Here is a 15,490-nt window from a genome sequence, read left to right as displayed (position 1 = left end):
GCCTGAAAACTCCTATTTGCATAAGGATTCTTAAGGAACTGTTGCATAGATCTGTTAAAACTGAATAAGCATGATCGAGAGCATAAATAACCTTCACCAAATAGAGTCAGATACTAATGAGCTTTCACAGCTAGGAAATAGCACTGCTTAATACCTTAAAATTCCTCTAAAGGATTAACTCTCACCCATCTGTTTGGAGCTTCTCAGGGTGTGTATTCTTCTTGATTTGCCATTTTATATTTTATAACAATAGACCACATCTTCCTTTTTACCTGGGACTTGGGAATTTTCATGACATTGAATTTTTAGGTAGCACCTTCTTGGTCCTGTTGTTGACATTCATCTATAAAAATCGGTACTTGAGCCAACTGGTGTATGGGGTATTGTAGCTCCTTTTTAAGTGATTAATGAACACCTCATGTTGATAAGACTAAGTATCTATCTCCTAGTGAGCCAGTAAGCAGAACTTCAAATTTCAAATATCACTTTGGCTGGAAGTTGGTCTTCTGTGTCTTACCTGGATAAAGATTGATAACATTTGTGATGACCTCATTTCCCCTCCTTACTTCAATTAATAAATTTAGAATTTGGGATGTGTTAGGTTGAGAGGCTTTGGAAAAGTGAGGTTTTAGCAAAGAGGCTTTGGAAAAAGAGAGGTAAGTAAATAGGTGGTTACATGGAACATTGGGTAAATAGGTCGCCTGATCCAGATTTTTATACTAAGAAGGCAAAATGCATTTCAGACAAAAAAGCAACACGTAACAGGTCTGTGTTTTGTATTGGAAAGTCCTTGCATTTATAAAGCACTCCATAATTGTCAGAACATCTTTATATGCATTATTTTTATTCATACCATAATCAAAAACAGACACGGCTAAATTTCAGGCCCATTTTGTAGATGAGTAAACTGAGGTCTAGAAACTTCTTCACGTTTTCCCAAGCACATTTCCTGGCTGGCTTTCTGTCCATTATGTCATGATGCCTCCTTGTGATTCCCCTCACTGTAACTTGGAATGACTTCAAGGCAGGACTAGCCCTCACTTCTCAACACTAATGAAATATTAAAGTTCCTTTATATTTATGGTAAATTAAAATACCCAAAAAGATCAGATAGTGAAGCCTGTGTTTAGTTTACATGGAAACAGTAAGAACTAGGATCTTAGGATGAAGCCAGTGCTTTTTTTACGTGAAAAGCATGCTAGGCCCAGCTCACTGTGTTCTTTGTGGTCCATGGGTACCGGTGATAATAAAGCTTATAAGCTTAAAACATCAGAGAAACCCAGACTTGAAAAGGGGTGTTCTGGATTGTCTATTCTAGTTCTTCACCCAGTGAGTTAGTCTCCTTTGAGACCCTGAGAAGGGGTGACTCCCATTTACTCTTTTTTAGTGAGGAAGGACCACGTATCTGGGCAGATTGTTCTGTTTTTACTAGAAAGTTCTTTATGTTGAACCTCCTTATACCTTGTACCCTTTGGTCTTATTTTCCCAGACGAGTCCTTTAGTGTTCACTAGCTTGGACATAACGTTTCAGGTCTTAGAACACAGCACTTATGTTTACCTCTTGGCTTTTTCCTAGGAACAGGAGTAGAGTAGCAGCTCAAATGCTTGTAGCCTCATTTATAACAAGTTGTTGACCAGGTGTTGGGCAATAGGAGGTAGACAGGTTTCTATGAAAGGGAGCTTTGGCTGCCCCTCTTCTTTCAGTTAGACACCCCCTGCCTCAAGAGAAACAAATCCAGATTTTTTTTTTTTTTTAAATTAGAGTTTTTCAAGTCTTTTTTTTTTTAAGATTTTTATTTATTCATTTGACAGACAGAAATCACAAGTAGGCAGAGAGGCAGGCAGAGAGGAGGAAGCAGGCTCCCTGCAGAGCAGAGAGCCCGATGTGGGGCTCGATCCCAGGACCCTGGGATCATGACCCGAGCCGAAGGCAGAGGCTTTAAACCACTGAGCCACCCAGGCACCCCCAAATCCAGATTTTTATGTGAAATGTTCTGGTGAACTAAACCCATCCGCCTTCTGGATCTAGCTTAGCAGCTGTCAGTTTGCATTCTCTGCTCTAGACTGCGTCCTTACTTCTGTCAGCCCTATCTCATTTGTCTGTTTTGGAAGTCTTCAGCATGTGTCCATTTGTCTTTAAAAGTGATGTCTATGTCTGAACATAGTGCCCTGAGCCTGGCCGGTCCCCCACAGCTTAGAGTTGGGTTCTACATTCCCTTGTGTGGCTCTCTTAAAGGGCAAGTCCCATGAGCTATTCTTGCTGCTCCATGGTACTGTTAACTTATGTTAAGCTTGTGGTCTTGAACTGATTTCTTTCTTTTTTTGTTTTTTTTAAGATTTTATTTATTTATTTGACAGACAGAGATCACAAGCAGGCAGAGAGGCAGGCAGAGGGAGAGGTGGGGAAGCAGGCTCCCTGCTGAGTGGAGAGCCCGATGCGGGGCTCGTCGATCCCAGGACCCTGAGACCATGACCTGAGCTGAAGGCAGAGGCCTAACCCACTGAGCCACGCAGGCACCCCTTGAACTGATTTCTAATTTAGCTTTATGCATGATGTTGTAAAGATATGTTTTCCCTTGTTTTTTGTTCATTGTACAGTTTCCTTTTAATCTAAGTGTAGGCTTTGACATATATTCCTGCAGAATGTCATTTCTTCCAAGCCTTTTGAAGTCTTTCTCGATCTTGAGTCTGTCTTCTACTGTATTTGTTGTGCCTTCCACCTTTATCACATCTTTGACTTTCTTAACTGTGCTAGTAGCTCTTGGTTTCATCTCAGGTCGTTGATTGAAATTGTTAGAATAGCCAGCACTGGTGACAGAGGCCTTTGGCATGTCTTCAGTAACTTTCCTCTATTTTAGCACGGGTTCATTAATCAGCAGTCTTTGTATTCCATCCTCAAACCTGTTAGAAATTTACTCTAGAATAGCATCATCTTTCTTACAGTTCTATTCAGGGCGCCTGGGGGGTGCAGTCAGTTGAGCATCCGAGTCTTGGTTTCAGCTCAGGTTGTGATCTCAGGGTTGTGAGCTCGAGCCCTGCGTCAGGCTCCATGCTCAGCGCAGAGTCTGCTTGGGACTCTATCTTCCTCTCCCTTTGCTCCCTGCCCCTAAAATAAATACATAAATCTTTTTTTAAAAAATGCCTAAAAATTTTTGTTGTTGTTGTTCATTAGGAGAATGTAGAGACTGTCAGATGCTCTGGTAGAAGCCAACACTGTGTCTTTACAGCATCCCCTTATCTATGGGCCTCGAGACTTTCTCATAAAAAGGAATGCTGTTCATCTGCCTTGGGACATTTGTGAACTTCTGGGGGCTACTGTTATTTCTTGGTAATTTTGTCCCAAGTACGTACAACCCATGTGATTGATCATCTGTCTCTGAGTTTATTTTTTTTTTTTTAAGATTTTATTTATTTATTTGTCAGAGAGAGAGTACACACAAGCAGGCAGAGAGGCAGGCAGAGGCAGCGAGAGAAGCAGGCCCCCTGCTGAGCAAGGAGCCCGGTGTGGGACTCGATCCCAGGACCCTGGGATCATGACCCGAGCCAAAGGCAGCAGCTTAACCAACTGAGCCACCCAGGCGTCCCTGTCTCTGAGTTTTTGCCAGAGACAAGAAATCAAGTATATAGTGAGTCCTTCTATAGCCCTTCCCTCATTTTTACAACCTTTACCTCCTTTACCTTCCCTCTGCTGGGTCTGTTGATGAACTCAACCTTCACCCCAGGGCTCCCAGAAGTTCCTGAATTTGTCAGGAAAGGGATAGGCAGAGTATTGGCAAAATCAGTAATGCCACTGGGTGGTACTTGAATGTAATCATATGACTAACAGAGCATTACCTATCATGTTGGGGTAAACCCTGGGTGCCGATTAGCTGCCATTTTCCAGAATACCCTGTTCATTCATGTTGGTAACCTGTTACATTGGTCTGCTGCCCCTTTTCCTACCCTTTAGTCTGCTGATGATTTACCTGGAATCCCAGCCCCCTCTAGGAGTGGGGTCTCAATCCCCTATGTAATTTTCCTGAGCTCCCTTTCTGGGAGATTTGTTTCCAACCTGGGACCTGGTTGGCCTTTTGGAACTTAAGGCATTGTTGCTGTGATTCCATCCCGCCCCTCCCCCCTGCCTTTTCCTCCTGCCACCATGCCTTACCTGACCCTGAGCTTCAGCTCTTTCGTTTATGTACCCTATAGCCAGCTTATTCATTATTTATAACCCCACTTTCCCCTGCTTGTTTCTCTCCCCACAGCCCCCCATGGTGCCACCTAGTCCTGGTGTGTTTGTACCTAGGCCTGGTTTTCTTACGACTTGAGAACCCTCATACCTTCCCCTCTTGCAAGTCGGGATAACATTGATTGCATTCTTCTTCTTTGAGCAGATTTTTTATTCTCTGGGGATTCTCAAAAGGAATTTTGGTGATCTCAACTTAAAACTTTTTTATTTAGTTAGTCATAATTTATTCTAGCCATGAGATTTAAACCTTATTTTCTGTAGCAGCTAGCTGTATTCTTTACAGTCTATTCTGACTCTCATTTTTCCCATCAATAAAGACAAAAGCAAAATAAGAATTGAGCTATTTCAACACGATGTAGTGGAAAGAAAGTTAACAAGCTGTGGATTTGCATTCTGACTCCTCTGTGTACTTTAAGTAGTATATATTATAGGAGCTAAGAATATGTGCTGTGGGGTAAGACAGAACTGCCTTAAAACCCCGGCTTTCCCACCTACTTGGCAGTGTGACTTTGAGCAAGTTACTACACTCTCTGTCCAAGCTCGAGTCTCCTCATTTGTAATATGAGGTGACAGGAAAATAGGATGTGCCCCCAAACTGACAGTTGTTAAATCTGCTTAATTGAGTTGGCACTATACATACAAAGACAGACTCCCTCCCTTCACTTGTAAACAAATACTTGAAAACTTGGGCAGATTTTTGACTTTTCTGAGCGTCAGTGTTTTCTTCTGTAAAATGGCTATAATGGTGACCTCTCTTTCAACAAGTAGACTTGTTATGAGATAAAATGGTCTGACTTGTAAAAACATCTGCTGGTACCATGCATGGTTTATAATAGTTGCTCATTAAATACTAATTCCTTTTTTTATATACTCCTCATACTGTATTATCTACCCACATTAGCAGGATATCTTATTTTTCTTGATTCCAGTATTAATTTTAAAATCTCCACCTTTTGAAATGAAATGTAAAAGTTTATGTGAAACTTAAAGGAAAATTTTGCAAAGAAGCCTTGAATAAATAACATATTCCTAGATGGGAAATTTGCCATCATGAGGATATCCATAGAATCTCAAGTTAATTTATACATTTGGTGCAGTTCTAATAAAAATGTCAGTAGTTTCGGGGCTCCTGGGCCACTCAGTCAGTTAAGCATCTGCCTTTAGCTCAGGTCATGATCCCAGAGTCCTGGGATCACATCCCGTGTCAGGTTCCCTGCTTAACAGGAGAGTCTGCTTCTCCCTCTCCCTTCCCCCATTCATGTTTTCTCTCCTTCTCAAATAAAAAATAAAATCTTAAAAAAATTTTCAGTAGTTTAGTCATTTTTTTATTTGAAAATTTCAGAAGTTCATGAAATAAAAGACATTTTTGAAAAAGAAAATGATCCCTTGCCTACTAGATATTAAAACATACAAATGTTTAATATATATAACTATAAAGGTACATGAATGAAAACAGTATGGCATAGGGGCTCCTGGATGTCTCAGTCGGTTAAGCATCCAACTCTTGATTTTGGCTCAGGTTCTGATTTCAGGGTTGTGAGATTAAGCCCTGCCCTTAGCACAGAGCCTGCTTGAGATTCTCTCTCTGCCTCTCTTCTCCCTCTGCCTCTCCCCTCACTCGTGTGCTGTAAACAAACAACCAAATGAAGGAACAAACAAATAAAATCTTAAAAAAGAAAAACCACCACCACAACAAGCCAGTGTGGCATGGATACAGTGGGAGACTGGAACATAGCAGAGGCTTGGGTGGAAAAGACCCTTCTTAGTATGCCAAAAACCCACAAAAATGTACCTATACATAGATAAATAGAGATGTGTGTTGTGCATACATAAACATTAACTTGGTATACTCCTCTGAAGAGGAAAACTGATAGTATTCTGTCAGTTTAAATTCTATCAACTTAAATTTTATCCACTGAATTCCTTTTTTTTTTTTTTTAAAGATTTTATTTATTTATTTGACAGACAGAGATCACAGGTAGACAGAGAGGCAACCAGAGAGAGAGGAAGGGAGGCAGGCTCCCCGCTGAGCAGAGAGCCCGATGTGGGGCTCGATCCCAGGACTCTGGGATCATGACCCGAGCTGAAGGCAGAGGCCCCAACCCACTGAGCCACCCAGGCGCCCCATATCCACTGAATTCCTTAAGTGGTCAGATGGGCACACAAAGATATATGTACAAGGATATTGAATGCGTCATTGTTAATAATTATTAGAAATATTGGAAACAATTTAAGAGTTTCTCAGTAGGGGGTTAGTTGAATAAACCATGGACATTCATATAATGGAATATTCAGATTGTGAAGAGAATGAGAGCTACACATGATCTGTTTTTAAGTGAAACATGCACATTCTGGAACAGTATGAATTTTTTGAATCTGAGTCTTATTTTAGGGAAAAGGAGTGTTTGTATATGCACTAAAAATTTTGGAAGGCAGTACACCAAATTGTTGTTAATCATCTGGTAGAATGTGATTATATGTGATGATAACCACTTTCTAATTTTTGTATTTTTCTATTTTTTAACATTTAAAAAATAATGAACATGTATGTTATAATCAGTATAAATAGTAAAAATATCTAGATTACAAGTACATTCTTATTTTGTTGCCTGACATTTTTATAAGCCTCAGCTGATCCTGTGCATTAGGCTTCCTAAGACTGTTTCTGTAAGACTGCCCTGTTCATTTGTACCTCACGTTTGTTGTGTTTCCTTCCTTTCATCACTTGTATATGTATATGCCCTTTAGAAATCTGAAGTTCTGGGGTGCCTGGGTGGCTCAGTCAGTTAAGCGTCTTCCTTCGGCTCAGGTCATCATCCCAAGGTCCTGGGATCGAGCCCCGCATCGGGCTCCCTGCTTGGTGGAGAGCCTGCTTCTCCCTCTCCCTCTGCCTGCTGCCCTGCCTACTTGTGCTCTCCATCTCTCTAACAAATAAATAAAAAAATATAAAATGAAATAAAATCCGAAGTTCAATGGAAAGCTGCCAGTATTGCCTCAAGAGTCCTTTTCAATCCTAATTTTTGTCCTCATCAGGAAGCTGTATAGATTGGTGGTTAAGTGTATATATGCTGGTTTGAATTCAGACTCTGGCATTTTTGTAGTGCATGGCCTTGGGCAGGTTCTGTGACTGCGTTAGCTCAGTTTCCTCATCTGAAAAGTAGATGCAAAATATCCACAATACAATGCTAAGGTTGTTGTGGAGATTTAATAAGCGAATACAGACACAGCACTTGGAACAATTCCTGACAAGAGTCAGTGGTCAGTAAATGTTATGTTACTGCTGTAACTACTATTTCAGTTAGGATCAGTTCTTGTTTTGAGAATCTTCTTTTGGGGGCACCTGGGTGGTTCAGTGGGTTAAAGCCTCTGCCTTTGGCTCAGGTCGTGATCCCAGGGTTCTGGGATTGAGCCCCGTATCACATTGGGCTCTCTGCTCAGCAGGGAGCCTGCTTCCTTGTCTCTCTCTGCCTGCCTCACTGCCTACTTGTGATCTCTGTCTGTCAAATGTCAAATAAATAAATAAAATCTTTAAAAGAAAAAAGAATCTTCTTTTGTAATACCTTCTAGAATAGCCTCAAGCTGTGAAGTCATATGGTGTTGGTCTATCAGCATCTTAACTAGCATGTTACGAATTTTTTGAAATCCTACGTACACCATTCTAAAAATCAAAGAAACCCTTTGGACTCTATTTATATGGCTCCTCTCTGGCTATTGAGATTCTTTTTTTCAGATGTTAAATGTGGTCTCTCCTGTCCTTGGGTTCATTTCACCACTGATTTCTTCCAGTGTTAGAAGTAAATGTTTATTAGTGCCAGGATCATATACCTTTAACAGGTGAAAAACCGGGATAACACATTTAGATCTTTACAGAGGCCAGACAAGTGGTAGGTAATGGAGTAGTCTAGGTGTGACAGGGAGTGACCGAAACAGTAATGACCTAGAGAGGTCAAGAGAACCTGGAAATCTAGATTTTTGTGTGGGCCAGACAAAACTCTCTGTGACTTGTATGTACTTGTATTTGTTTGTATGTATTTGTATGTACTTGTATTTGAAGAGTTCGCTGTTTTTTAAATTTAAGAATGGTATGACTGACTGATTTGTTTAAATTTCATTGTAATTTTTATTAAATCTAGATTTACGTAACCTTTAGCATTTCTTATGTACTTAATCTAACTCTTTACACAAGAAAGCTGTCAGATTATCAAGGGTAGTCAGTTGATTACATAGTGCACTCCTGTCTACGGTAATGTTGTTGATTTTAGACATAGTAACTGCTTTTATGCTATAAAACGTGCAGCCTGGCTTAGGCTTATGGAACATGTCTCTTCCCAATAAAGATAATTTTCATCTGTGTTAGGACAGTTGGGAAAATGGTTTCTTTATGATCTCTGCTCCCCCAGCCAAAGATGGGTTGCCAAACCTTGAATTATTCACTGGGTGTTATTATTGTGGCAAGAGTTAAGTAGCATATTTCTAAAGACTGCTTTCAACCACTCTGCAAATCTGAAAAGCAGTCAGTGGTTGCTAAGAGACATACTATTCAAGCGTCCCCATAAACATATGTACTGCTGGAGATTGCGATTTAGCATTTGTATTTCACATTTGCAGTTATATTTAGCTGAAAGGTGCCGTAATTATCATGCAAATTATGCAAATAGTTTACCCTGTCCTTAAAAGTCACCTTTTATTATTGTGCTTTAAAAACTCAAGACAATAAATAAATAAATACTCAAGACACATCGGACATGACACAAACCAACCGGTTAGAAAATTTTAAGTTCTAAACTGAAATAAATTCCACGAGGCCTTGAATCTCAGCTCTAATACAAAGAGCTATTTTCCAAACAAGTTCCTTGAATATGTCAAAATGTTTGCATTTCTCTCTCAGAGTCTCTATAGCAAATAAAACTAAAGAGAACTTAGTCGATCAGGAATTTTATCAGATAGCCATTACTAATTAATGGCTCCTCTTCACCTCGCCCCATCCAGTCCATCCTGTAATGTAGCAACCTCGGAGAAGGGCTTCAGTGTAGTGACTCCTGCGTCCAGAGCCAGCTCTGCAGTGTGCAGCTTGGGCCGTGACTCGGGGCACTGTGCCGAGAGTGACCCTGTTACTGGTTTCATGCTTTGCTGTTGCTGTTTTGAACTCTTTGTGGTTTTTGCACAAGGAGCACTGCATTTTCATTTTGCATTGGGCCCCACAAATTATGTAGTCCCTGCCTGCATCCCACTAAGTGCATCATTATGTAGAATAACCACTCTTTCTTGAAATGCTGACCAAATTGATTGTCTTAAAATTTAAAATCGCCAGCTTTTGTTGAATCAGTCTAAATGAAAGCTTGAGGGAGAAAAGAATGGACTTCTGTAGTTTGTGGGAAGAATGCCTGAAATTAGGAAGAAAATAAAAGCATTGCAACTTGGCAGATTTGTTCATATTTAAAGGACTTACACCTTTGAAATTTTTATACCGAGTTTCCAGAGGAGTCTTGAAGTCAGAATTGCTAGAAGCCTGTAATGTGTAACCTTTGGATCTTTTGTCCATACTGTGTTTCTCAGTGGTGCCCGTAGATCAGCTCATTTGATGTGTTGGTCCTCTTGAGTTGTTTTCATTCGTTGGAGTCAGGCTGCTGTTGGCTCTTGCTGCTTGATTCTGGACTGTTTTCTCATGAGCAAAGGTGTTCAGAAGGTATTTTTCAGGTGGTAGAAGAGCTAAAGTTAAAAACAAAGCCAGAAATACAGAAACCTGATTTTAGTTTGGATGAAAACAGAGTTTACATGAAAACATGTAAAATAGATGTAGAATAGCAATTTCATTGATTGTTTACTTAAGCATTTCTGATGTCCTTTAAAATCTTTTTTATGTGGAAAAAATAAAAAAATTAAAAAAAATCTTTTTTACGTGGAATGGGGCATGGTAGTTGCTTCTTTATTATAGTAGAGGGCAGTTGGGCTTTTTGTTTCAAGCCTTTTGCTCTTAATTTTTTTTTTTTTAAGATTTTATTTATTTGCCAGAGAGAGAGAGAGAGAGTACATACAAGCAGGCAGAGAGGCAGGCAGAGGCAGAGAGAGAAGCAGGCTCCCTGCCGAGCAAGGAGCCCAATGCGAGACTCGATCCCAGGACCCTGGGATCATGACCTGAGCTGAAGGCAGTGGCTTAACTAACTGAGCCACCCAGGCGTCCCTGCTCTTAATTTTTTAAAAAGAGTTTAAATTGGGGCACCTGGGGTGGTGCAGTCGGTTAAGCATCCGACTCTTGGTTTCAGCTCAGGTCATGACCTCAGAGTCACAAGACTGAGCCCCACATTGGACTCTCTCAGTGTGGACTCTGCTTGAGGTTCTCTTTCCCTCTCCCTTGGCCCCTCCTGCTTATGCTCTCTCCCTTTCTCTCTCAAATAAATAAATCTTTAATTTTTTTTTTAAGATTTTATTTATTTGACAGAGATCACAAGTAGGCAGAGAGGCAGGCAGAGAGAGAGAGGAAGGGAAGCAGGCTCCCGGCTGAGCAGAGAGCCCGATGCGGGGCTCGATCCCAGGACCCCGAGATCATGACCTGATCCAAAGGCAGAGGCTTTAACCCACTGAGCCACCCAGGCGCCCATAATTTTTTTTAATTAGTAAGTAATGTCTGTTTAAAAAAATTCAAGTATATTTATATGGATCATAAAGACAAATAGCAGTCTGCTGCCTCAGTCCTTCCCCAGCTGAGTCTCACTCCCTAGAAGTAACCACATTCAAGTCTTTCAGCTGTTTGCTTATATGTATCTCCATATCTCTAAGAGGCATTCTTGTACTGCTGTTTCTTGATTTTGAAAAACTTTTCCTACTATAAATCATTATATGTCTCCCTCTGTATCTCCCACGTCTACATCTTAATAATGTGGTTAGTTATGTCACAAAATCTAATGAAATGAAATTGTAGTGTTGCATCAGTAGGACTGTGTACATGTTGTTCTCAGCCGAGGCACATCTTAAACTATGATTGCATTTCTTATAGAGCTTTTTCGAAAACCTCTGGAATGAATAATGTGCCTTATATTTCACATGCTTGCTTTCCTGTGTATGGGTTACTAGTTCACTGCTCAGTTCTTCTCTGAGAGCACCGACTAACTCTTCTCAGTCTGGCCCACGCATCAGCCAGTCTCTCAGTTCCATTGTTTTCCTTGGAGGCCTCCTTCCTGAAGCTGGAGCCCCATCATCCTGCTCTTGTCGGCACTGGTGGCTTCCCCTAGGCTGTAGCCACAGTGGTCGTTCTGGGACTTCCCTTTGCCACTCTTCTGTACTGTGTTTTTCCTGGCTTATCTCCCTTTCTTTCATTTTGGCAGGATACATCCTCTAGATGCTTCCTAAGAAAGTATGAATGGGATATAAATTTTTCAAGACCTAGTTCTCTAAACATGTCTTTATTCTACCCACATACTTGATTGACATTTTGGCCAGATACAGAGTTATGGGTTAGAACCCATATTTCCTCAGAAGTTTTAGGGAATTCTAGATTGTCTTCTATTTCCGGTGTTGGTATTGAGGAGGCCCGCACCGGCTGCACTCCTTATCCTTTACAGTGTCCTATTGTCTCCCTAAGCTTTTGAGATCTACTCTTTGTCCCCAGCGTCCAGATAATTAAAAGTGATGTGCTTTGGTGCAGGTCTTTGTTTATTAATTGTACAGAGAACATAATGGCCCTTACATATATTGAAACTCGTGTCCTTTTTTTTTCCTTTTAATTGCATTGAATTCTTTGTCAGGTAATTTCATTTTCTTTGCTTTTGTGTCTCTGTACCTATTCTCTGTGCCTTTTTGGAACGTGTTGGACCTTCTGGATTGATCCTCTAGTTATCTTCTTCTTTAAAATGGTCTTCTTTTGGTTATACTTTCAGGATACATTTGCTCATTTTAATGCTCCCGTTCTTCTGAACTTTTTATTTCTGTTATGTCCTGAATTTCCAAAAGTTCTTTTTTATTTTCTGAATATTCGTCTGTAACAGTTCTGGTTTTGTTTCAGGGATCCAGCAGATTTGTTTATTTCTGAGGATAAGTTCTTTTCCGTGTTTTTTTGTTTGTTTGTTTGTTTTTTACTTGCATTGTGGCTATTTCCTCTGAGTTCTTCATGATTGTTTTGGTCTCTGTCTTTTATGTTAGGATGTCTGATGATCCTTGGCTTCATAGTTACATGTTAGCCATCAAAGAGACTTCTTAGGGCTACCTAAGAGCCTCGTTAGAATGTGTGTGTGTGCTCACGCATGCCTATGTGCGTGCACACAGATGGGAGACACTTGAAACACTGTGCAGAGACCTTGCTCTTTCATTAAGAAACTCTCAAATATCAATAGGTATCAATAGGTGCTTCCTCTTGAGGCTGTCAAGAGGCTGAGGTCCCTCAAAAGGGACCTTCCTATCCTCTGCTTTCATCCAGAATTTTGGGGGCTTAGTCTCATTCTAAGAGACAGCAAAGGTGTCATTCTTCAGCATGCAGAGTTTTATTTAATCGTTTTATTTTCAATAAATTTTTCATTTTACTGTGTACAGTGTCTTGAAGACTAGAGACTTGCATGTTTATGCTCTCCAGACTTCGATTGTAAATCTTCAGTCCACTGCTTGGGACATGGATCTGGGAGGTCTTGTCACTCTTTCGACAAACCTTCAACCAGGCCTCTTTTTCGCTCCCTACACCCTTGCCATCAAATATATCTGGCATCTTCAATCTTAAGCCTTTTAAGGGTTCTCTGGTGTGAACTGGCTTGCTTCTTGTTTGGCTTCCATCCCTGCTGGCAGAATGGAAAAACACTTAGCAGAGTGGAGAAAGAGGAAACCCAAGATAGTTACCCCTTGCCATCCACTTTCCATCTTTGAAAAATTTGCAAATTTGTCTCATCTGCTCTCTACTCCTGTCTGCTCTGTGTGTTTCTTCCTTTTTTATTTCTTTATTCTCATCTCAGAGAGGGCTCGGGGGGAGAAAGTTTCTCTCCCCTGTCTGATTGGAAGACCCTAACTGCCTTTTTCATTTTGCCCTTCTCATTTTACTGTAGATTTTTTTTATGATGCTCAAAGGAGGGTTCTTTGGCTATATCACTATACAGTTCATCCCTGTTTGTTAAATTCAGGAAGGGTGGTTTTGTAAACTAGGAGTCAGCATGTTGGCAGTTCTGTCTTTGCTCTGTAATCACCTTGGAAACTCTCCAGCTTCTTTTCTCTGACAAGTTGTTGCTATATTGCAGGGAGTACAGTCCGCTGGGCATTTATAGTTGCTGGATTGTATTTCTCATTGCTTTTTTTGAGGGGAGTGTATATATGACTAAGCACAGACATACTTTGTTTTGGAAATCAGAGCTCATCCTACTCCCCGTTTTTGGGCCTGTGCATTATTATACTTTTTCTTTTGTCTTTTACACCATAAAATCATCAAAAATATGTTCTGTAGAGCAGCATAAAAGTAATTTATATACTGTAATTTTTCTTTCTCATAGAATATTATATTTATATATGTATACACACGTATTTAGTTATTTATTTGTGGCTTTGTAAATGACTTAAATTAGATGCTTGGGTATGTATGTTTTTTGAGGGCTTAATGAAAACAGTTAAATAATTTTTGCTTAATTACTTTATTTTCATTAAGCTCTAAAGATTAACAGTATATACATAAGTGTAGTTGATTCAGGTTTTGCTAACAGTACACTCCCTCAGACTTTCTCTTATTTATGTTGGTTGCAGATTACTCATTACATCCTTTTACAACGCTTAAAAAATAGAAACCAGATTTAAAAAATAGAACTTAAAAGGTGAATTATTTCCATCAACAAGGAATAAGATTAGGTTAGAGATCTTACATCATTTTGTGTGTGTTGTAGATAAGAGATACTGAACCCATGGGACTTTTTTTTTTAACTTATAATTGTCACATACCTTTCGTTCTTAGACTGTTTCCCGTGGAAATGTATAGTTGACTTGCTCATTGCTTTCCCGATGGGCTCCAAGTTTGTTCAGTGGTGTGTGTGTGCACAGGAACAAGGACAGTTCCTGGCATATGCAGAGATTGATTGATTAGCCGATTGATTGTGCGGCTGAATGGGCAGAGAGATGGCAGGTATTTTAATAGGATCTTCTCTTCTGATAGGCTGCTGGTGAAGGTATGTGTTGTTGAACCAGCCATGAGCACTCTCTCCACTTCAGCCTCCTAACTTCTTCGTAGGTCAGCCTGGGTGTAACTTCCTCCAGAAGCCCTCCCTATCACTCTGATCCTCCCAAATACAGTAGATTTGTCTGCTATGTATTTAGCATCCTAAACCACTTAACGCTCTTTATTTACTTATATTCCTCATTGAGACTAGGCTCTGTGAAAGCTGATTGTGTCTGTCTTGCTCATCATTATATCCCTGACACCTTGCCCACTGGCTGGCTCTTAATAGGCACACATATTTATTTGAGATATTCATTTTTTGGATGGGTGGATGGATGGATGACATTGTGTAGCTAAAAATTACACCTGTCTCACCGACCAATTTTAAAGATTCTCCTTCAGTTTGTACTTCCTGCCATTATCTGAAGGGCCATTTTTTGTCTATAATTTTGTCTTCTGCTCAAAGAAAAGCAGCAAGCAAAGGTAGATAATTTACTTGATTACTGCCCACTGAGTTATTCTCCTACTCTCTTAATTACCTGATTCATGCTTATGGAGGTCTTGATAGCTTCTTTGGTAATTAAGGTAGTCTGTGTTCCTTTGTAGACTGTCTATATGTTCTTGTATTATTTTACATTTACTGTAGTAAATGTTTTTACTATAAAGTCAACTTAAGTATAAACAGTGAGTCTTGCTTTATTGTGATGATACTGAATATACGAGCAACACAGTAAAATTCAAACCAGTCTCCAGGTTCGTTCTTCAGCTAGAGAAGAACCTGCCCAGAACCTGTCATTTAAAAAAATAAAGCTTTATTGAGATATAATTCATATACCATAAAATTCACCCTTTTAAAGTTTACAATTCAGTGTTTTTAGTGTATTCACCAACTTGTGCAACCATCACTACTATAAATTACAGAACATTTTTATCGTGCCTGAAAGAAACACCATGATCCTTAGCAGACATTCTTCCTTCTGCTGTCTGTATGGATTGGCATATTCCAGATATTTCACATAAATGGAATTCTACAGTAATTTTTTGTGTCCATCTTCTTTGACTTAGCATGATGTTTGAGAGGTCCATCCATGCAGTGGCATAGATCAGTAGTCATTCCTTTTTATGGCTGAGTAATGGTCCATTGGAGC

General features: G+C 39.9%; 1 protein-coding gene across 4 annotated transcripts in view; it reads left to right on the top strand.

Annotated features, from left to right (window-relative positions):
• The window catches only part of PPP2R5E (protein phosphatase 2 regulatory subunit B'epsilon), a 143,213-nt gene that overhangs the window by 107,039 nt on the left and 20,684 nt on the right, over positions 1–15,490 (top strand). The gene's annotated exons all lie outside the window — the stretch shown is intronic.

Source organism: Martes martes, assembly GCF_963455335.1.
Source record: "Martes martes genome assembly, chromosome: 7".
In the NCBI taxonomy this organism is placed as follows: domain Eukaryota; kingdom Metazoa; phylum Chordata; class Mammalia; order Carnivora; family Mustelidae; genus Martes; species Martes martes.
Note: the sequence above shows the minus strand (reverse complement) of the source record. Positions and strands in the feature narration are given on the sequence as shown.